A 23,197-nucleotide genomic window follows, 5' to 3' on the forward strand; every position below is an offset into this window, starting at 1 on the left:
TTGGAGAAGGGTTAAACTGCTTGGCAGCCTCACCCCTGTCCCGAGCCCTCCGCCCAAACCCGCCCCTGAGGAGATGAATTCCTCCCTTTTTACTGTAATTTTGTTTTTCATTTCCATACCAAAGTGTGATTTTTTCCCTCTTAACGGGAGGAATCTGCGGTGGTGAGACACTGTTGAGATAACTTTGGCTGTACTCTATGCGGAGCCAATTTAAACTACAAGCAATTACTTCTTGTTATGACTTTTTTCTCTCCTCTTTCTGGGGCCGGATAGGCCACCCAGCTGGGTTGTTTTCTATTGAATGGCCACCAATTACCTCAACGTCCTCGCAATTGACCATAAGATACACATAGCATAAATCAATGCAATGTTCCTTCATTTGAGCCGACCAGCACATTGACGCGCGCAAGTGGAATTAGCGCAGCACGAAGAGGCAACACCCCCCGCTCCTGCCTCTCCCTGGTTACAATGATGGCATCAGCAGCATGACACTGTATAATGAGCACAGCCATGGTCCACTGCTCAGAAGAATACAGTAAATACACACCCTCTCCATTGTGTTTGGGCTTGTGCTGAGCAGCTGCATGCTACCACTATGGACGACTGCACAGCGGCTAATTATAAGTCAGCGCTTGCATTTATATAAATATATTGTAGGGGAAATCAAATGGAATTGTGTTCTTTGCTTTTGAAATCAAAATATATACAAAAGCCTGTTTGTTTTCTGCGCCGTGCTTTTACATTCTGCATCCAGGCATCCAGAAAATATTGTTTGTGCTAAATTATGTTTATGAACAAGTAATATATTTTAATAACAGCGATGCTCTTAGCTACACTAATAATGATAATTATGTTTAACCCCTTACCATTCAGCCCTCTTTTTTTTAGAGATGTAGGGGACAGGGGATGTTCAGGAGTAGATAAAAAGTCAACAATAGATGTCTCATAGAAGTGGTGTACATCATCTGAAAACTGGGAACCTGTAGATTAATTTGAGGTGCAGCTCATTAATCAGAAAGTGTAGAAAATTATGATAGAAGTATATGATGGCCAGTATGCTCTAGTATGTCTCAAAGGTTTTGAGCAATTTGGGGGTTTGTTACACAGATTTGGTGCTAAATTTAACCATTTTCACCTCTTGAGAATTAATAAAAAGGATCAATAATTCCTCCAAAATACCACGTTAAGACACCAAGACCTTGAGGAATACCACAGAAAAAGCCATGCTGTTATTTGGTATCAAAAACTTTTGACATTTGGAGATTACTGTAAGAATTGCAATTTTCGACGATTGGATGGCGAGCACTTCTGTTTTAGAAACTGCTCAGAAACCCCCTTATTGTCAATCTACCTAGGAAAGCCATCCATCCTCTGAATGCTCTAGGTCTCTAGTTTGTGGCTGTACAATTTCATGAGGCTGTGATTATCTTAGAGGTCACCACAGGTCATTTTATACAGTGAGGTCAAGTTAGAAAAAATGGTCTCACTATATGAAATGGCTACTATGGAGACTAACATCATCACACATGAATACAGTTGGGCTCATTAGATCCACAAGAGTCTCAGCTTTACAGTGATACCCAATTGTATGTAATTCCAAGACTGTTTAGGGACCCCAGTGTGCAGAAATATTCAAAGCAAAAATAACACATGTTTAAATGTTTGTATCCTTGTTTCTTGTCTTTTTCCTTTTTGTGATGTTGCAAATGGAGCTGCTGTTATGCAAAACAAATTTCAGACCTGTCTGACAATAAAGTATTATTGTATATTATCGTATCGTACTGCATGCAAGAAACTGTAGTTTTTGCCTCAAACTGCATGTAATTATCATAAAGTGGGCATGTCTGTAAAGGGGAGACTCGTGGGTACCTATAGAACCCATTTTCATTCACATATCTTGAGGTCAGAGGTCAAGGGACCCCTTTGTAAATTGTCATGCTACTTTTTCCTCGCCAAAATTTAGCGTAACTTCGTAGCGTTATTTAACCTCCTTCCCGACAAGCTAGCAGAACTTAGTTGGTACCAATGGATTCCTTAGGTCTTCTAGTTTCACCTTGAAAACGGTTACTAAACTAATATTAAAGGAGATTGGTACCACAGGATCATTGACTAAAGTAATAGATCACCAATTAGCCACATAAACATATGACATATTATGACATAGAAATATGTAGTATAAGTAGTATATTAACAGATGAAAAGTCTTTGGTATTGTGGTAATGCTATTTGCTCCAAGTGATGTCACCTTCCTTCCATTTTATAACTGTATCAAAATATAAAGTTTAGCTGAGCATGTTTTCTTCTCATTACCAGCCATGTGCTCAAGAACGACCAATTAATATATTGTATTGTAGATTGTAGATATTGAAGATTTGTAACTGTTTTTACAAAGTTGTGTTTTTAGTTCACAAAATCAATTGTGAATGGTAAATAAAGAAGCACATTTACAGCATGGATGTGCTTGTTGAAGTGTGTGGAAGTGTGTTGCTACTTTTAAGATCAAATCAACCACATTAAAACAACATGAACATAATGGCAGCTTAAAGAGATAAAGAAAGAGTTGAAAAGCTATCAAAAATCAGAAGAGGATAAACTTCTTTGAACAACTCCTCTTATTATTCTGTGCAAAATTAATTTGACAGTGAAGCCATTTATGAATGTGAGACAAGGACAACAAAACTCACTTCATGAAACCATTCGGTAATTATTTTTAGCACACACACACACAGCCCAGCAAATTAAAATTTTAATAAAATGACTATAATAATAATGTGATGAGAGATATGCATTTCATTAAAACTATCTAAGAGCCGTGTGAGCTTTCAGTAAAAGAGGATAAATGTTTTCTCCTGCAGGGATTTTTGAAACTGTTTTTGTATTCTCCTCATGTAGGGTTGTACCTGTATTTCATTACAAAGCCTATATCAGTCTGCTCTTAAAGGTTCTATATACGACATACAGAGCATTAATATAGCATCAAAGAACTATATAGAGGAGTAATGTCTACCTGAGCAGAGAATGAAGTCATTTTCCCTCTGTGTGTGTTATAATCAGAGCTCCTCTGTGCTTTGTTGACATCGCCGGGCCGACGGTGCGTGCTTTTAGTGCATGATCATGCATCTTAGCATACTACTGGCTAGCTCACGGCCGCCGCTCTGCACTGCCCTAATACGGTGGTTACAGCTGATAACACCGTCCCAGTTAACGGCGCCGTTGTGGAAGCATAACAACCACCCTCCGTTTCTCCGTTTCGCACTGTTAGCACCGGCTCAGCTGTCACCACCGGCTCAGCTGTCACCATGTTGAGAGCCGTGTGGAGGCAATAGAAATGCTCAGACTCTTGCACCTTTAAATGAAGAAATAAAGCACCCAAAGCTCATAGTAGGGACGTTAGACTTTCCAACTCAGGGCTGTATGCAGCAACTTGCACAGCCGTTGTTGCCCTCCACCTCCAGACAGACTTTCAGGTCAAGCACAAACAAAATATAGATATATTTTTTCACCTGTTATGTCGACTTTTGCTCTATAGCGATTGACTAGTCCGCCCATGGCTTCAAGGATTCATCATAAAGCCATTTTCAGTCTGTTCATGTTCTGTGGAAAACACCTGCTGATTATCAATGAACTAATCACAAGCAGGGGGAAATTTTAAATCGGTTTAGTTTTCATTGCTAGTCAACAAAAAGTAGTTTGTGTTGCTAAAGCACTGCTAGATGTTTTGAAAGCTGTAGCACTGTGGATTATTGTTATTATCACGCTTTCACTGTTACAACGTAGTAGGCATAGTAGGCCCCTAATGACCCACATTTATGGTGCTTATAGCGACCGATAATACCTATTTAATGGCCTGACAGCAGTCGAATCGGATGCAGAAGATGAATGGAGTGGGATAAACGTTTTCCATGAGGACCAGATGAAGTAATTGTTTTCATACCTGAAGCTAGCATCTTTGTGGCTCCACAAACTCAGCAACCCATCCATTGTCTGTGAAGCGGCTGACTTCACGTCCTTGTGACTGCACCGTCTCAGGTTTTCTCTTTGCATCTTTCAGAAAGATCGGTTCTTTCTGTCCTGGGACAGCGAGGGGCAACATACTGACTGTAAATTTTTTAAATGGCTGGCATCCTCCTCTTTTAAGTGTCAGGTTGCTAAAAACACCTTCACTTCACACTGACTCGGTTGTATTATATATTGAAAAGCACCTTGGAAATAGAACTTCTCTTGTTAGACTTCACCTAATAAGGTGTTATTTTCCAGCCGCCGCTGCTGCTATTGTTAGGCTTTTTTTTTACAATATTATTATTTGTGTAAGGGAAAGAGCTTCTGCTGTCAGTGTCAGTCATTAACAGAAGGCACAATGGGTCCTGACAGATGAAAGAAGCACATTAATTCAAGGCTGATATTAGAATCTGAAGTGTTACCATCTTGGCATGAGCGGGCTGCATTCTTGGAATCTGCTTATTGCATTGGAAATGCGTCCAGAGCTGGAAGATGAACAAATCAACACAAATGAACAGGAAACTTGTTTGTTAGTTTTTTCAATCATTCTACAGCACATAAATAGCATCAGCATGTTTCTCAAAGCTGTGTGATGTCAAAATGGCTAATTTTTCCGATTTCTCAAATGTTTCCTGGCAGTAAATTATTTCCTCTGGTGTGGTTTTCATGTTTTGAAAATGATTTTACATATTCAAACATCCTGGCACAGGAATTTTTTTTATGCTTTACATCAACAGATACTTTAAGAAAATAATCCCCATAATTTATTTGTGGAGAAATGGAAGAAGAAGAAGCTAAAATATTCTTTTAATGTACTAATTCATCAAGTCGCTTTTTCTCAAAATGTCATGAGACTCCATTATAACAGCCTACCCCCACTTGGACTCCATCCTTCCAGTCTCTCTATTCTGCTTCCCGATTATGTTCCCGGTCCAGGCGATGCAGTTGATATGGGAGGGAGGCCATAGCTTTGTTCAGTCCCAAAGGGAGAGTGTGAGGTCTACACAGGCTGAAGCTGCCTTTCTCTTGTCAAAAGTTTCCGTGTTGCAGTCGATGAGGCGGCCAGTGAAGTCAGCGAGGCTTTCACTTCTTTTTCTAATAGAAATTTTGGTAGTTTTGCATGGAGAATTAATGAGAATATAAGTCCATTTAAACATTTAAATGTGTCTTTCACATTGTCTAGGGCAGTCCAGTACGATAACACGCATAACTACTGCATTTCCGAAAGATAGAATAGTATAACCACTAATACTCAAAGCGGTGATTTCATCAAGATGTAAAGCCTTGAGCGGATTCCTTCATAAATGAATATAAAAAAATTATAATAAATGATTATAAAGGGCTTTGCTTTGGACTATACAGGTTCAAAACTAATAACACATTTGATTAAAGTTCAAATACTTTTTCTTTCATTCTTTAGCACTGATTGTCAATTCAGAGACTTCATGCTTTCCATTTGAACTCAGGCTTAAAGAGATCATTGTTAAAAAGCCTGGTTGGAAGGTTTGCCATGCAAGAAACTGTCCTTGGACTGTGGAGTTTTCTACGTTCTGGTGTAACAGCTATTTGAAGCAAAAAAAGTTCGTTTTTTTTTTAGATAAATTAGGCATAATCATTTAATATTTCAATATTAACAATGGCTTACATGACTACTTGTTGACTACTTGTTTCCCCCTGCTTTCAGTCTTTATGCTAAACTAAGCTCATTGGCACCTGCTTCATGTCTAGTGCACAAACATGAGAGTGGTATTGATCTTTTCTTCTAACTCTCTGCAGAAAAAAACATATAATATGTGTATTTCCCAAATGTCAAATTATTCCTTTAAACCTTATTGAACACATGCATTCCTTTGTAACAAACAAATGATGGTGGATGACAGGCAGCCTGAGCAGACAACTATCAAGTGACATTAACTCAGAAGCTATCAGAATATGTTTGTGACTGCAGAATCGAAACCTTTGTAATTTAGTGTATGGTGGGCATTAGATTATATTTTTTTCATAAATCCATTAAAATAGAGTGAAGAATGAAAAAAATGTTATGAAAACACGGCAGCATCTGCAGTAACTCAAATCTGCATTCAGTCTCAATAATGAAATTTGAAAGAAAGCCCTTGAGAGATTAGGGATTCCCCTTTGCCAACAGATGTTTGTGAAATGAAAGAGTTTCAAAGAGGAGGGGTGGAGAGGCAGGGCAAGAAAACAAGCAAAGTGTAATCTTGAGATGGGGGGAAAATGTTTGGATTCTCTCCGCATTTGCGCGGTGGGGCTAAGAGGACAATGGATGAGGCTGATTTCTACATTGTAAATGTGCAAGCAGAGGAGTGCTGCATCAGGATCAAGACTTAAACAATGTCGCCTCGCTTTTATCTCGCCGCCACACTCTCCAGCGGACCTGCTGGAATTGACTCGCAGTCTGTTATTCCCCAACGCCTGAATCACAAACAGCTCCCGCTCATTCAAGTGCAACTTCATTACTGCTTGAAATATGCTCGGATTCAAGTATACATTGCTATTATATTCCTTGGCTTGTGTGACACTTGCATCGTAATTCTGTTTACACAGGGCTGCCATTTAATCACGGTGTCTTTCTGTAGCTCTAAAATACCTGGAAGGCCAACTTTGACCTTCGGCTTTGATAAAACATCAAACGACGCAGGAATCTGAGAAAGAAAATTGCTTCAAGATGGGGAGATACAATCTCCCATTCGCCCTCTGTACAAATTCAACTAAAAGAACACTTGTTAAAGACCTCCACTTTATTGGACCCAAGCTGTCACATCTGATAAAGCTCACTGTAACCGAGTGGGCGACCCAGGGACAGCGGGGAGACCGGGAGATTGGTTGGTGCCAAACTCGTGTGACACTGAAATGCACCTTTAACTCAGGTTTCACCACATGATCATTTCAAGCTGGAAAAAGAGGTCCCAGCCTCAAAGGCAGCAGACCCCAACCTTAAACAATATTATAGCTGTTAAAAACCAGCTTGAAACGACAGACTTTGCTGCAATCTGGGAGCAACATTTGCCTGGAACACCTTGGACTTTAATGATGGCCATGAAACCACAAATGAGCAAGTGAAGTCTTCCAGTGTGGAATCAGGAATGAACACATTAGCGTGCGCTGACAGATGAGTCTTAATTGTTACCTCTGGCAAATGGGACTTCACACGGGAGAACAAAAGCTCTCCTCCCAGCGCCCTGTTTGATGCAATGTGACGATGACCTTGCTGCAATGCACCCTCCGCAAGAATCTTAAGAGTTTATCTTGACAGACTCCCAAAGACTGTCTCTCAGGTGTCTCACTGATAGACCAATTCATTTAACTCTGTCACGATCCGGGGCTTTGGAGGCTGCTGCTTGATGAATCCCTATTGTTCCTCTGCCTGTCTGGCTGTTTGCACTCCTTGAGGCAAAGCTACATTACTGTTTCAATAGCCTCGACTATTACCACATGAAAAAATGGGCGCTATTTTCAATGAGCATTGTCTTCTCTGTCCTATGTGCGATTCCATGGTAACAACGACGATATACACTGCTGGATGAATGAAACGTGGGTTGCTTGAAATTTGCACTGCTTATTAAATAAGTTGTTATGTTTACATGTACCAACATAGACACCTGAAGTCTATTTATCCTTTCACCATATTGCATTTCATGAAATGTTAATTAATGTACTGGCATTCATCTCATCTCTCAACACCCTAATGAACTATATAATAAAATGAGCAGTGCCTTAGTTATTAAAAATAAATCAGTCAATATTTTGGGAAATACACATATTTTCTTTCTTGCCAAGAGTTAGGTGAAAACATTTTTACCACTCTCATGTCTCTACACTATAGGCGTCCTGTGGTAGTTGGTGTTACAGGTGTAGCATGGTTTTCGGGCATACACCGATTACATTACTTGCCTGCCGCCCCCACCGTCGTCGTTTTTATAGAAGTAAAACCCAATTAATTTTTGTTTATCAGCGTTACGTTGTCAATAAATAGTTGGACAAACTGAAAGTGAAAGTCTCGTATGGAGTCTTAGCACAGAGTAGCAGGAGTCAGATTTTGTGTGGAGGACGGAGCGGTCACAACCGATGTGCGCGCAGCAATGGCGCCAAGTGGAAACCTGCGGCCCGGCAGCGAAAGCTCACACAACCATCCAACATTATGGATCAGTAAACGCTCTACATATTGATCGTCGTCTTTTCTTGTAAAATGTCCGGTGTAATCGGTATATCAGCGTAATCAGCACGGGCTGCAGCGCTCCAAAAGTTGAACTGTGTTCATCTTGGAGCGCAGGCGCTTTAAAAAAATAGGCCTCCTTGTCTGTTTCCTTCCGTTGTTTTCAGTCTTTATGCCAAGATAACCTAACTGGCTGCTAGCTGTAGCTTCATATTTACCCTATAAACATGAGCGTGGTACCGAATAAGCCCGTCACAAAAATTGTGGAGCTACTCCTTTACTGTATCTATTGTCTTCTTTACTGTCTCACTGCATTGAATACAGCAGCATGACAGAGGAGAAGACGAACAACCTGCAATCTTGTCTTTGAAAGATGATTCTTGTAGCAGAAGACATTAACCGATAAGAATGATATATTGTCGTTGTTGAAAAGGTCAAACATGAATACAAGTTTATAGATTTGAATTCTGTTTGAAAAGTCATTTTGCATCTTGTTGTACAGTAGCTATACAACTGTGCAAAGAAAATGTGTGAGAAGAGTAATAGTGAGGAGTTCCTGTACTTTCTGCTTTATGGTATATTTTTTTAAGAAAGGTATATCTCACAACGACTGCCCTTAAACATAGCTGCATCTTTAACTAAAGAAAGGAGGTTCATTCTACCAGCGAGCCAAATTCTGTGAGATAAATAAAGCTTTAGCTCATTGTTGCTCACAGGGTGACAACATGGTTGGCTCCCTTGTATTCTGTAACTAAATAGTTATAAATAGCACTATTAGAGAAAGTGTGTGAGTGAGATTTCCTTCACACAGACACAAGGCATGTTGGAGGCTCCATATGGTAGCCAGAGGTGTTTGAAAACTTTTAAATCCAATACTCACAGACCATGTGATGGTGGTAAAATTCACACAGCATAGCTTTATATGAAAGGAGACCAGATGGATGAAAGAAGCACAAGATCTAAAGCCTGGTCTGTCCAGTTTCCTCTGGCCAAGCCACTTCCTCTCTGCTGTTTCTCTCTTTTGATTTCTCACTATAATTTGCTGTTTTGTCTCACTAAAGAAATTCCCACCCAGCTAACTTTAATCAGACAACACAGCATATAAGTATATGAGAGTGCAAAGTAGACTTTCCTCACTTTGTCACCAACCCTTGCTTGTAATACATCAACAAATCACCACAAGTGGTTGCATCTGACTGTGCACACTCATTCTGAGCAGCTGGACAACCTCATTGCCAGGCGGGGAGTGTGTGAGTGGTGTGAGTGGTCTTGCCTGGTTCAGGAGTAGGCATGTGGGTGTTAGATGAGCCATTGATCCTTCCCAGCAGGCTTTTCCACCAGGCGATTCCTCCGCTCGCACAACCCCTCCCCGACTCCATTGACTTTCTGCCATCACGTTCCGCTGTCACGGCAGGACATTTAATGATCCTCTGATGGAGTAACGTCACATTTATCACTTGTCGGCAGATGTGACGGGGAGGAATCTGAGGGGCGAGCATAGGCCAGAGCGAAAAAAATAAACAATATGAGCCAGGAAGAGGAGCTGCACTCTGAGTGACAGTGGGAGTAATTCAGGATAAAGTCCCCAAAATGACTGTGCAGAAATGTCTTCTGCAGGCAGCCCAAATAGCACAGATTTAGCCAGGACAGCAAACCCCATGGCTTATAATTATGGCTGTGTTAACGTGATAATAATTCGTTAACACAAATTTGTTTTAACGCCACTAATTTCTTTAACACATTAACACAATCGATCTTCCGGAGGTTGTAGCATGTCATACTAGCTTGTGAAGAAGGTTAAAAAACGCTCCCCGGCACACTTTCTCGGAGCGTTTACAATTGCCGTGGATGGGTTTACACTATAGTTAGTGGAACACCGATGGTAAAGGGTGCCTTTTACGTTGGTATCACACGCCGATGGACGTGACAAAGCTTGGTATTTGACGTTCCGGTAATGAGAACGGGCTGGAACCACAGTGGCTCGGACCAATCAGCGTCCTGTGAGGAGCTACTGGCAGCTACGGTGGTGGTTTAGGCGTGTGAGATGACACGGAGAGGCGACTGTTGTTCAAAACAACTATGGCGGCTCTTAAAGAGGACGTGGAGATGCTGGAATAGTATTAGTTATATCAGAACCGGAGAGTACTTTTGTACATTGAAAGAAGAGCAAAGAACGGCACCGAAGGCGATGTTTTCACTCTTCTCCTGACTGGCTTCAGCAAGAGTTTGATTGACAGATGGTTCATCCAATCACCTGCCAAATATTTATTCTGAGTGCCTGTCCTTTTCCAAACAGTTTCCAACAACGGCTTCTCAGATGGTTCTGTGTAACAAACCATCTGGCGCGTGAGGATAACTCTGAATATCAGAAACAAAAGTCTTATATTCTCAAGTGATTCGCATACTATTTGGCGAGTACAAAAACATCCCTAAGTGTGCTCTAGCCTCAAGCAACCAATCTGACTTACATCTGAAGGGGGAAAGAAATCTGCACTGTAAGTTAAAACAGTGACTATAAGGTCGAATAATTATGCATCCCACCATGTGGCATATTGCTGCACAAAAAAAGCTGTCTAACAAATTTTGACCGGGGAAAAAAAAAAAAAAAGAAGTAGAAGAAGAGAAGAAAAACAATGTCGAAGGATACAGAAAGAGATGTGTTAATTTACAAAAGGCTTGAGGAAGAGTTAATTAAGCCAGCTGCAGGAATGGGAGAAAGTGCTGAGTCCTGGAGACACAAAATATTTATTCATCAGCCCATTAAAGTTTAATTCCCTTTTTCCCCCTATTTTTAAAGTGGAGGGAGAATGGAGGAAAGCTTTGAACATTTGACCTTATATGTAAAAGTGTAGGGTGAGTCTGAGGAGCCTCAGGGATTGTTTTAATCATTAAGAACCAGCAGCGAAAGGAAAAAAAAAGAATTAGCTCTATTGGAGCGGACTTGCATATTATTCAGATCGTGTTATTGCAACATTTGATTATCCCTTTTCCTATAAAATTCTGATCACACTTGGATGGGAAAATAGATATGTAACAGTTTGAGCAGATGACCTCTTTCCTGGAGGATCAATAATTGCTTGAGACAAATGGATACATGACAGAACAATGACAGATTACAGTGTCAAGCTACGCGCCTGTCCGAGTCCCGCTCCAAATATCCATCATGTCATACGTAACACTTCTCTGTACTGTCGGTGGCGCTCTTTCAATCTGTGTGCGATGAAAGGATGAGGCCCGGCTGAGGAGGAAACAGTCGTGTGCTTGATTTGTCTGCGGCCTAATTATATGGCAACAAACGAGTTGCCAATCATGAGAATATATTGTCTGGTTTTATCTCAGGAACTCATCAAGTCAACCCAATTAAAAGCTGCAATGAGAAAGACATCGGCAGTGAACAGGGCTTTCATTCAGTTAATTCATGATTGCCAATTAAAATAGAATAGCGTGCAAAGTTGTAAAGCTGTCGGGAGGGCCAAGCTAAATTACCCTTTTCCACTTTGAATGATGGATGCGTTCATTGCTCTCCCTTATCTTATTTATTCTCTGGGCAGAGGAGGGAGGGAGAGGGGCGACAAAAGCAGGAACAGTTTAAAGAGTGTGCCGCTAATGAAGAAGGTTCCTCCTTTTGGAAAACCAAAACCTGTTTTGCTTTTCTAGAAAAAAATAACTTAATTAAATCATGAATATCCTAGATCAATGCAGATGGCCCAATTTGCTCCCACAAAGACAGCAGATTATGTTGCAAATCAGTATTGATATTGATATATTATGAGGCTACAGGTGTATTAATATGCTTTTTTATTTTTTATTAGGGCTGTCAATCAATTAAAGTATTTAATCGCGATACATCACGATTGTCCATGATTACTCACGATTAATCGCTAATTAATTGCACCTCTTTTACCTGTTCAGAATGTACCTTAAACGGAGATTTGTCAAGTATTTAATACTCTTATCAACATGGGAGTGGGCAGTATGCTGCTTTATGCAAATGTATATATATATATTTATTATTGGAAATCAATTAACAACACAAAACAATGACAAATATTGTCCAGAAACCCTCACAGGTACTGTATTTAGCATAAAGAAATATGTTAAAATCATAACATGGCAAACTCAGGACTAGGGATGCACCGCTACCGATACTGGATGGGTTTACAAAAAATTAGGAAAGCAATGTTTCAGTCAAGCCTGAATGACCCAGTCTCTTCCACACAGTGAGACATGCATCTTATTAATTAAAGACTGGTATCAGATCTGTAGTCGGTGTCGACCGATACCCAAAGCCCAGGTATCACTATCGGTATCGGGACTGAAAAAGTCAGATCGGTGCATCCCTATTTTTTACTAATAGGACCAACAGAATCAGCAAATATTGACAGCATAAATCAAGTTATTTTGCAGGAACAGTCTCTGTTTGTGTCAACACAGCACTTCAAATGCCATTTAAATGTGTCCACAACAGTTAAAGTGAAGGCAACTTATCCTGGTTGTGTCTTCTGCACCATTAGCCACTGTTGCCATACTATTGATGGCCTAATTAAAATGTGTCAGGCTGAAATATGTCACTTTTTTTTTTTTTTAAAGGCTGAAATTGATAGCTCACATTAATTTTCACTTTCTCAAAATGACCTTTAATTTCGCTCGCCAAATGCAGGCTTGTGTCTACACCGGCACACCCTCCCGTTCTGGCTCCTGAAACAATATGTCAAACGGCTCTGACAACACGCGGAGGAGGACGCCGACCGTTTGTCTCAAAGCTCAAATTGAAGCCACTCTCAGGTTTCAAATATCCACGAGGAAATGATATGCCAACGCCTCCCTGTAGAGTCGTGGTGTCCAACGTTTTTTTTTCCGTTAATAACTAATCACTGATCTCAGCCCACTCGCTTTTGCAATTTGCTCCCTTTTGCTTTTTTCTGGGTGGCCCAGCTTTTATAGCCCCCCCTTGGGATTCTCTCTTTGTGAAAGCAAAACAACCCCCAGATCCAGACATGTCGCTGTGGGGAGGTTTCCCCTGAAACAGCCAGGAAGAAAGTGATAGTTTCCATTTGGAGTTTGTTCTCATCCTCAGGAGACGTGCTCCACAGGTCAAGCTCTTTGCAACAGATTAAAAGAGAGTGTCACCCGGCCAGGGAATCAATGGCACGGCGTAGGAAATGAAAGCTGTGACAGACGTGGACGACCACATCAGCTCCTGTCACCGTGTGTCCACTCAGAGTATTCTCTTCATCCTTGCAGCTGCCGGGACCTGAGAGGGGGGGGGGGGGGGGGGGTCCTGTCAGCTGAAGCCAGCGTGGCCCCGGCACACTCCTGAACCATGGAAAGCCCACTGGGGTCTTTCTAGAAAAGGCTTACAGGGCTTCAGACACTCACACCATCGGCTCAATCAACTTGTGCCACTCTGGACTGAGCTTTGCTGCTGCTCCGCTGGAGAACTTTTCTCATTTCAAAACGTGTGGTTTGTACCTCACATGAGAAATCAAAGTGTTAGAAGTTGGAGGAAAAGTCAGTGAAAGTGGGACATGTGGGACAGAAAGCAGTTATTTTGTGAAGCCTTTTTTTTCCTCACATTGATAATCAACAGAGCTCATTGTTGCTAAATGTATATTTCATATACTGATTGCAGCCATTTTTCAGACAATGGATTTAATCACAGTTTCCCATCCTCCTCATTTGATGTCTCTATGTGCACAGAATCTCATACATTCAGATGTGGACATTTGTTGTCATTTTCAAACTGACAAATAAAGCTCTTGATATTTCACAGCCCTTGTGTATTCAAATGTATGTGAGGCTAAACAAAGCTTGCTCGTTAACGCCACCGTCCCCCCTTAGTTACTGTTGCTAGGCCTTGTCAAGCTTCTTGTTCTCGCACTGTGCATAATACAGTTCAGAACACACAAGGCCAGATTACCTCCTAAGTTGCCATATGACCGGTTGCTGACAAGCAATGTAGCATTTAAAAGACAATGTTTTAAATGGAGTCAGGCTACATTACATATTAGCTTCCACAAAATATCACAGAGAACAATGAGGTTCAAACATCACTGATCTGATTTAACCAAATAATCTTGCTAAAAACACAAGAACACTGAATCCGTCAGCACGATAGCGTGTCGTTCAATACCGAGGCTGTTTGTAACCGGTACCCTCAACTTTATCTTCACTTGTTCAACGACAACTTTAACAGTTTAGATAACAGACACTTGATTGTCTTGCTGTTATTACAGACATGTGAACTTGGCACAGACGCTTGCCACGTTCATGGACTCTCGGCGCCGCTGCTGAATGAATATAAGGGAAACACGGGATGGATATTTGGTGTTATTTTTGGCATTAAAAAATATATTTTTGGGGCCTTGTGAGGCCTGAACAATTATTGGGGAAACACTGCAATTAAAATAATAACAATGGCAGTTTTAAGAAAGAAATTGTTAGTAATTTTTGAAGAAATGGGTCCTTGTTTTAGACAGAAGTGGACAAAAGTAGGTTTCTCATTTCTAGTTGGCGACCATTGAGATAACTAGCTAGTTAGCTAATTGTTAATGTTAGCTCTGTGACCTGGTTGAGAACGCTCTCTGACGATGACTCGTTTTAAAGCAAGAAGTCTGTAAAAGGGTCTTAAATATACACTTGATGACTACATACATGTGCTAAAAAACTGAGACTCAACAGATGACATGTAAATAAAGAAACCGCATTATCTTTGTATTGGAGTGCAGAGCTAGTTATTTATATAACATTATTTGTATAATCAGGATAAATGTAAGATCAGACTGATTTATTCTAACGAAACACTGTTTAGCTGCTAATCTTAGGCCTACATACTTGAACAAACATGACAGAGGTGAGGTTTATGCATTGTTTGTGTTTTCAAACAGTATGTTTCACTTTTAAAGTGTCTTTAGAAAAGGCTTTTAGGATGAAGACTTATCGATTAGGGCTGTGTATTAACAAGAATCTGGCGATACAATACGTATCATGATACCTGGGGTAACGATTCAATATATTGTGATATATTGCAATACAGTAGGCAAGGAGATATATTTTTGAAGTTCAATTTTAGGAAAACTGTCATAGTATAAAGAACACACCAGAAATATACCATTTTAGAATAGGCAAAAATAACACATTTATACTGTATGTTTTTTGCCCCAAACTGCATGTGATTATCATAAAGTGGGCATGTCTGTAAAGGGGAGACTCGTGGGTACTCAGAGAACCCATTTTCTTTCACACAACTTGAGGTCAGAGGTCAAGGAACCCCTCTGAAATGCTATACCAGTTTTTCCGCACCAAAATTAAGCGTAAATTTGGAGCATTATTTAGCCTCCTTTGCGACAAACTAGCAGGACATGGTTGTTACCAATGGGTCGATTTTCTTAGCTTTAAAACTGAGCCTGCTACAATACTCATGTGTATTGATATTTTCTAACATCCTTAATACCGATGTGTTTGACGGATGTAACACTATCTCTGAAACTTCCCCGAATGCAATAAATAGCAGAACAGAGCTGCTAATGTTAATGTTAGCTCGTTAGACAGTGGACCTGCTTTATAAATATATACCCCACAAAATGCTCAGAAATGCTCCTTTGCAGCTTACATAAGAGCAGACAAACACACTGATCAATCCATTTCTAACACGTTTGCTCTTGTGATTTTGCTTTTGGGAAATGTTAAAATAAGACTCAAACCTCTTTAAATACAGAGCATCGCTCACACTACAGCCTCATGCGAACTGCTCCAACAAGTGGAGAAATCCAAACCATGACAGGCCTGCCGTGCCTACGTAGTTACAGTTGCTAAGCTATAATTGGACAGTAGCTGTTTCGGCGAGGTGTTCATCTAAAACCAGCGGCCACAAGGGAAATCAACTATTTGCAAAGGAAAGTTTCCGTAGTTTCATCCCTGATTCTCAGGCGACACAGGTACTTTTATAATTACGCCGTTACTCCTGAAAGTTTACTCCATTATGAGGATGAATTAACGCAGCGCCATTTTAACAAATTGAGGCATTCCACACTTGACAGCAAATATTTGTCCTCGTTTTCCCATTTTGAACACGATCTGCTCCCCCTCTAAAGCCTATTTTTACTTTGTGCATAAAACAATGCCTTACTTTATATTCACTTTCTGTGTTCAGCGGAAAAAAAAAAAATTGGTAATGTATTTCGTTCTGCTCGCCTTCCACCCACTGACTCAGCAAGTGTTCTTGGCTCATACAATCCCATTCACATAAAGACAGGAAGAACATTTAATGGGTAGAATAGAAACTCCTGGAGTTAATGAGAAACATTTGAAATATGCCCGATAAGAAGAAGAAGACCTGAGTTTTCTACCGGCATTCATTACCCAGTGTATTCAGTCAGCCCGGCTCCTCATGCGTGCCTGTGTATTCCCATTTGACACTTGTTGGTTGATCGAGTCCATTAGATTATCACTGTTCATTTCCTTTTCTTGAGATTGGGGACTCGCTCCTGTCACCGGCAGGACGGTTCAGGCACCACGGGAGCGCCAGATTTCGGCTTGACAGGACCGCATTTGATTTTCAGGATCAGGACGCAAACGCCACCTGGGCTGTTGGCCGTGCTGTTTGTGTTCACCTGTGTCTTGCGGGAAGAATATAAAGGCGCTGCTTGTTTCCTTGTTACATGGTGGCTAGGAAACACGGGGGCTCGTTGAAGCAAACAGAATGCAGATGCTTGTGGTGTGGGAAAAGGGATGTGGAAAGAAGAGGAGCAGGCAGATGAAGGGATGGGGGGATAACAAGATCTTTGCCAGCTAGGCAGCCATGAGTGCTATTGCTCTGCTGGAGTGAATGCAACAGGCCCGGGTTTTTCAGTCTGACTACTGGAGCATGTGAACACACATCTTCCCCACCATGGGAGAGGAGACTGTCATGACAAAGCCAATGCCTTTGCCTCTTTTTTGTCTTTCTACTATCCCTTCCTGTTCCTCGTCTATGTCTCTGTCTCATCCTGTCCTCATTTCTGTCTTGTTTGTGCTTGCTCTCTGTTTGGCTCTTCCTTTCTTTCTCATTGTATATAACACAAGGTGACATTATTTTCCCTCTTTTCAAAATGGAAAGAAAAGCATCTGGGTGATATGTAGTCGAGGGTTGCTGTCACAAGCTTGGAACATTCGCCACCTTTCAGGGAAAGCCTAATTGAAAAGCCTGGCTCTGGAGGTGCAACAAATAAACTAGAAATGTGTAAACTAGAAGTGAATACAGATGCGATGTGATATGCATTAGGGATGCTAATTTTGAAAAAGAAAAATTGCACCAGCTACAGTGTATGTGTAAAACAGACAACTGAATCCTCACCCGTCCGGTAGTGTTAGCAGCCACGGTGCTGCGTGTAGTTTCGCGGACACATTAAGCCTCTTTCCCACTAAAAGTGTCCACCGCGTCATTTAGTTTAGTTTAGCAGGTTGTCAGCTGTGTGTCTGCCCGGCGTAACGATAATCTGTCTGCCCGGCATAACGATACTTTGTCTTCCCGGCGTAACGATAGCGAGTGTCCGACAAACCCTGTGTGTGTTTGTGCTATGTTAGCAGCTGAAGCGTCAACATTGTCTCACACATACGGTGTGTGAGACAATGTTGAGCATGCGGTGGTGAGTGTGGGTTTGTCGGTGGCGTTATAGCATTGAACGTAACTGTAGCAGTGTGTTTACAGTTTATTTGTCGTGAATAAATGCTACAAGTTGAAGCCTAACACTCCTTAGCTCAAGCGAGCTCAAGACCCGAGCCAACTTCCTGTATCTTGCTCCGGCTCAGACTCTCTTAAGGGCTTATGGGCTGTTAAGGTGTACCAGCTTTTCTCCTCTAAGTGGCAAGCCACTCCTCTGCTCAGTTTTTTAATTAATTATTAATACTTTTAACTGCAGTTAAAGGTTAAACGGTTGGTTATTAACATCCCTAATATGCATCCATGAGACATCTCTTCTGTGTGTCTTAATGTCAAGGAACATTTCTGAAAGAGGATCCCACACAAGAACGGCTTAAGAGGCAAATATTTTGAAGTGAAATTCCTCACAAAGTCTATCTTTTGTGTACCCTGTAGATTTGAAAGGTGGACTTTGAAAGTTTTAAGTTGTCACTCCTTTGCAGATCGTGACATCTGTAGTCACCTTGGATTTACAGCAGTTGCAATGGATAAAAGGAATCCAGTTTTTTTTTTTTGTATTAAAACATCCATAGAAACTTCTCTTCTCTTGCAGCAAAATCCACTTGTGTGCCCTTCGTCTTGTTTGCTTAATGCTCATAGTTAGAAATAGATAGTAAAAACTCACAATGCACATGGACTACCCTCGCAAGACTAAACTAGAACCTGCCTTCAGCTCATATGTTCGATTGCATGTTTCATTTTGCTTATGGTGCTGTGGTCAAATTCATATCAATGAGGCAAAGGTAGTGACGTTTTCTCTTTCTGGACTTCTGTTGTCAGCCCGCTTGCCATGTTGGCGCCTGCAGTTGAAGCTGACAACGCTACCTACGCTATTTCCAGTTCTGCCAACTTTTCATCACACCAAATGAGTAAATACCGTCTGGCAAGATTTGACGCCACAGTGACTCATTATCGTCTCTCGAGGTACAAGTGGTATTAAAAGACAGCATGGTCCGGGTCTAGCTGGTTATCATGCTAATTTCAGTAGATATCTCTGCAACAACAATGCATATAAATAGAAAATACTTTATTGTCTGCTTTTCGCAAACAAAAGGCAGAAATTTGTCTTTGGTTTTCATGTGCAAAAAACTGCTATTAAAAGAGTACATTAAAACAACATATCACATCCAGACAGATCACATTAAAACACAATAGAAGCTACATAAAAAGGAGCACCAGTTACTAGGGCTGAATCAAGGGTAAATAAATAGATATAAAGTGTTGTGTGTTGAGGTAGCAGGCTGGCTTGTTGCAAGCCACGGGTCGCTGACAACGTCACGCCCCGGAAGACGTCTTTGACATAATGCTAATACTTTAACCTCTTCACATTCTGTTGATAATGTTATATTTTTTTAATTTTAAATACAAATTCTGGCCAGATCTTACACATTTCACCTTTAAGTGGGCTGGGTGATAATTGTGTGAATTTGACACTATGCAACCCCCTTCACCTTACATTACATTTATAATTCAGGGTCAGTGGAAAAAGAATGACAGTCATGAATCAAAGGCATTTTGGAGTTTTAACCCAAGGTTTCAAAAGTCGCATCTATGCAGTGTATATTACAGTATATTATAATGGCTGTGTTGACAAGGAGGATCTCCTCTGACAGCCTTATTTCCCTTTTGCAGAGATTTTTGTAGGTGCAGATTTGAGTGTGAATTGAGAGCACAGCCCGGGCTGCCACGGCTCTGTGACACACAGACCTCTGAATGCTAGCAAGTTGGTGTGTCATTAGGATTCGGATCAGGATGCCGCCTCAGTCGACACAAACCGAGGTGAATGAACATGTCTGTCTGCAGTGAGACGTTTCTCTTTCAGAACCTGCTGTGACACGTCTGGAGGGAAATTGCTGAGAGTGACCTCTGTACTTGTCTGTTATTTATCTCAAGTATTTACCTCGATATTTTTTTTTCTCTTTTACGGGTTCTCTGTCTCAATCTTCTTGAGAAAGAATGAATGTCACTTTACTTCCAGATGCGCTTCGCAGAAGCGATATTGGCTGATGGAAGATGCCACCAGTTCATGATAAACTTTCAGAAACATTGATTATTCGCACAGATGCAGAAGATTGTCCTTGAAGAATGACGGTCTCTGCAGCGTTGGCAGCCAGTGTCACCGAACCACCAAGTCATAATTTTGCTTGTGCGCAAAATTGCATCTGCAAGCATGACAACATTTGCAACACACTGTATATCAATGAGGATTAAGACAATTTATATATGGAGAGTGCAAGCCGAGGTAGTGTGCGCTGCAGAATCTGCTTGTGAGGAAATATGAGAAAAATATAAAATACCTAAAAAGGGGAGTAGGGATGATAAAAACCTGTTACATTAAATTATTCGAAGTCTAACCCTCTGGAAGACAAGTTCTAAGCTGCAACTCAGCAAGATTGCCATTCCTCCCCCGTAATCTTTTTAACCCCCAGGGGAATTGGAGAGGTATGGGCTAAATTAGTGTAATCTGAATGAGGGTTTCTTGAATATGGTGGTTTCAGCCAGTGAGGGATTGTATCCGCCTCCAGCTTCAGTGGCCTGACAGACAATGAGGATATGACCATCTGAATCGATACAGCCAATCCCCCATGATTAGGTCATCCATTAGTTCACTTGATCTTTCGACCCTCTTACATAGCATTAGATGAAAATGTAATCGCTCAATACTCGCTGGATGATTAGTCCAAATCCCTGCGTTTAAAAGAGGAGAAGCAGAAATGTTTGGATGCATCGTATGCAAATAAGTTTGGCTTTTGTATTTTGGTCATGGTGCGGGAGTCAGGGGGACATCAACTCGCCGGCCTTGTCCCTTGAACATCAAGGCCCCTCTGATCCCCGGCTCTGTGCAGCCTTATGAACACCATGTAGTGAAATACATGTTCACATACTGTGTGCAATGCAAAAACCCACACTAGCTGAGAAGAAACCCAGCTCCTGAAAGTGTCTGAGCTCAACAGAAAGAAAAATCAATCAACAACAAGGATTAGAATAAAATAAAAAAACAATTAAGGGGGCATTTTAACTTGTGTGCAAATGTCTCGGTGCAATTATGGAGAAGAGAAGGAGTCAGAGATGAATTAGAACAACCACTAAATGGAATTCAGTTTGATGATAAATCAGGATCCCACTGTCAAGATCACGGTGTGAAAAAGGTCACTTGCTTTGAATCATTGCTCCGCCGGCACTAAGGAATGCGAAGGCCGACGCAGTGCAGTGAATTCTATTTTCATAAACTTAAAAACTTTAGTCAGAATTAATTAATGTGCAAGTGTAAGGACATTTTTAAATTTCAATGTGGGTATTCTTATCTGCATTAGCATAATAAGAACAACCAGATCATGTGAGGCTGTGTCAACGTTATTCTCCTACTCTTGCTCGCTGTGCCTGCCTGTGTGTTTAGTGCTTTGTCTCTGCAGTGCTGTTCAGAAAACATATGTTATGACAGCTCTTTAGCTGCGAGCACAGCGACATGTTTTCTTTAAATGTCCACTGGGGAAATCAATACCTTGTTTACAGCTGAAATTGGCCAGTCAATGTTACAATCATCTGTTTCCAATGACAGTGAAAGGCAGTTAGTGGCATTATTGTAATTATGTCAATTCTTTTTTTTAAGCAGGTCAGAGATTGACCAGCAATTAACACTACTTATTTTGCTGTTAAGAGTATCAATCCATATTTATAACATGGCTTTGTTGAATACTCGATTCTGATTGGTCAATTACGGTATTTTACAGTCTGTTATTTCCTTTTAGCAGACCGTTGCTATGGACGCAGTTCTGATGTCTGACTCTGGAGGACCATTTTTGTGTCAAATTATTGATTTCTTAGTAAATAGCTGTAAAATAAGTGGGATAATATACAGCGAATGGGTCATTGTTTGTGAAATAAACCCCCTTAGCGTCCTGCATCACCCATTTCACAACAATGACCGGCTCGCTGTACATTATCCCTTACTGATATGTCAGTTGGAGCAGTGATATCCAAACAGGTGTACTTGTGCCCCAAGACGTACTTTTGCAGTTGTCAGGGGGTACGTGATCCATATATTGCATCAGCTGTAACACCGAACACTACATGTTGTGATTGAGCGTGTGTGAAAACTACAGTAGTTAGCTATCAAGGAGAGATGTCTAAACAATTAGTAAGCTAAAACAGTTAAACTAGTGAGCTAAAAGTACTGTATTAGTTGAAATAGTTAGCTAAAAGTAATCGATAAACACTTGAAACTGTTAGGTAGAAGTAGCCTTTGGATAAAAGGCTAAAAGTAGCCCATAACCCATAAACCTTCTAAAAGTAACAGAATAGTGGTTGAAATAAATAACTAAATTAACAGATAAGCCTAAACAGTTGAAATAGTTGGCTAGAAATAGTCCAGTCAGCCATACCAAATGATAATATACAAAATTGACCAAACCACCTAGGCATTGACCGTTCAACTGTATGAAAACATTATTGTAGGCTAACAATATCACTTCCCTCCAGTCAATGTATCCTTATACAACGGTTCATATGATATCTTACGAAAAGTTATTCCTCATTTTTGTGGGTCCTTCCTACGAATGTCCAGCTCCACGTGACGCACATGTGAATTTCTGCTCCGGTCTTTTAAAATAAAACTTCTGTATTTACGGGAAGCAACTTGGGTAGGTTTAAGCAGCAAAACTACTCGGTTAGGTTTAGGAAAAGATCATGGTTTGGGTTGAAATTAACTCTGGAAGTGACGTAACTTAAGTGCCAAGGTTACGTGAAAAATAAGTGAACGTTGAACACGGGTCTCCTGGGCCAAAGTCCGGTGTTTTTTGACCCACCCATCCACCCAACCTCATCCCTATATGCAGCGTTTGTTGCTCTTTATACTTCCTGTTTCATGATTACGTGGATTACATATCAATTGATTTCATGGGATATATATACAAATTACAGTACATTACTTTTCGTAGGTATGGCTACGAACGGTGTATGAGAACAGCCTGCTTCAGTTCATCTGACTGTCTTAGAGCCATGTAGATACTAAATGCAGCTACTGAGATTCATATAGTGGCAAATATTATGCGAAAATCAAACTTGATTGTCCTTGGAGGTCATATTTTATTAATGCTGGATAAGCTGCTACAGTAACCCTTCACTGTTATTCTTGTTAGCCCGTGAACAAAAAGACCCATCAAGCGGCGTGTCACAGGGGAGCAGATAACAGTAGGCCAGGTGAGCGGAGGTCAGAGCATCCTGATGCGTGGAGGGGGTTGGGCGGGCGGAGATGTAATGGAGGCATGGCAGCTAAATGCCGGGGCCGGCCGTGGGATCCAGAGGGAGCGGGACGCGGGCCACATCACCTCGGGCATCTCCTGACC

Source organism: Sebastes umbrosus, chromosome 21 (genome assembly GCF_015220745.1).
Source record: "Sebastes umbrosus isolate fSebUmb1 chromosome 21, fSebUmb1.pri, whole genome shotgun sequence".
Taxonomy (NCBI): domain Eukaryota; kingdom Metazoa; phylum Chordata; class Actinopteri; order Perciformes; family Sebastidae; genus Sebastes; species Sebastes umbrosus.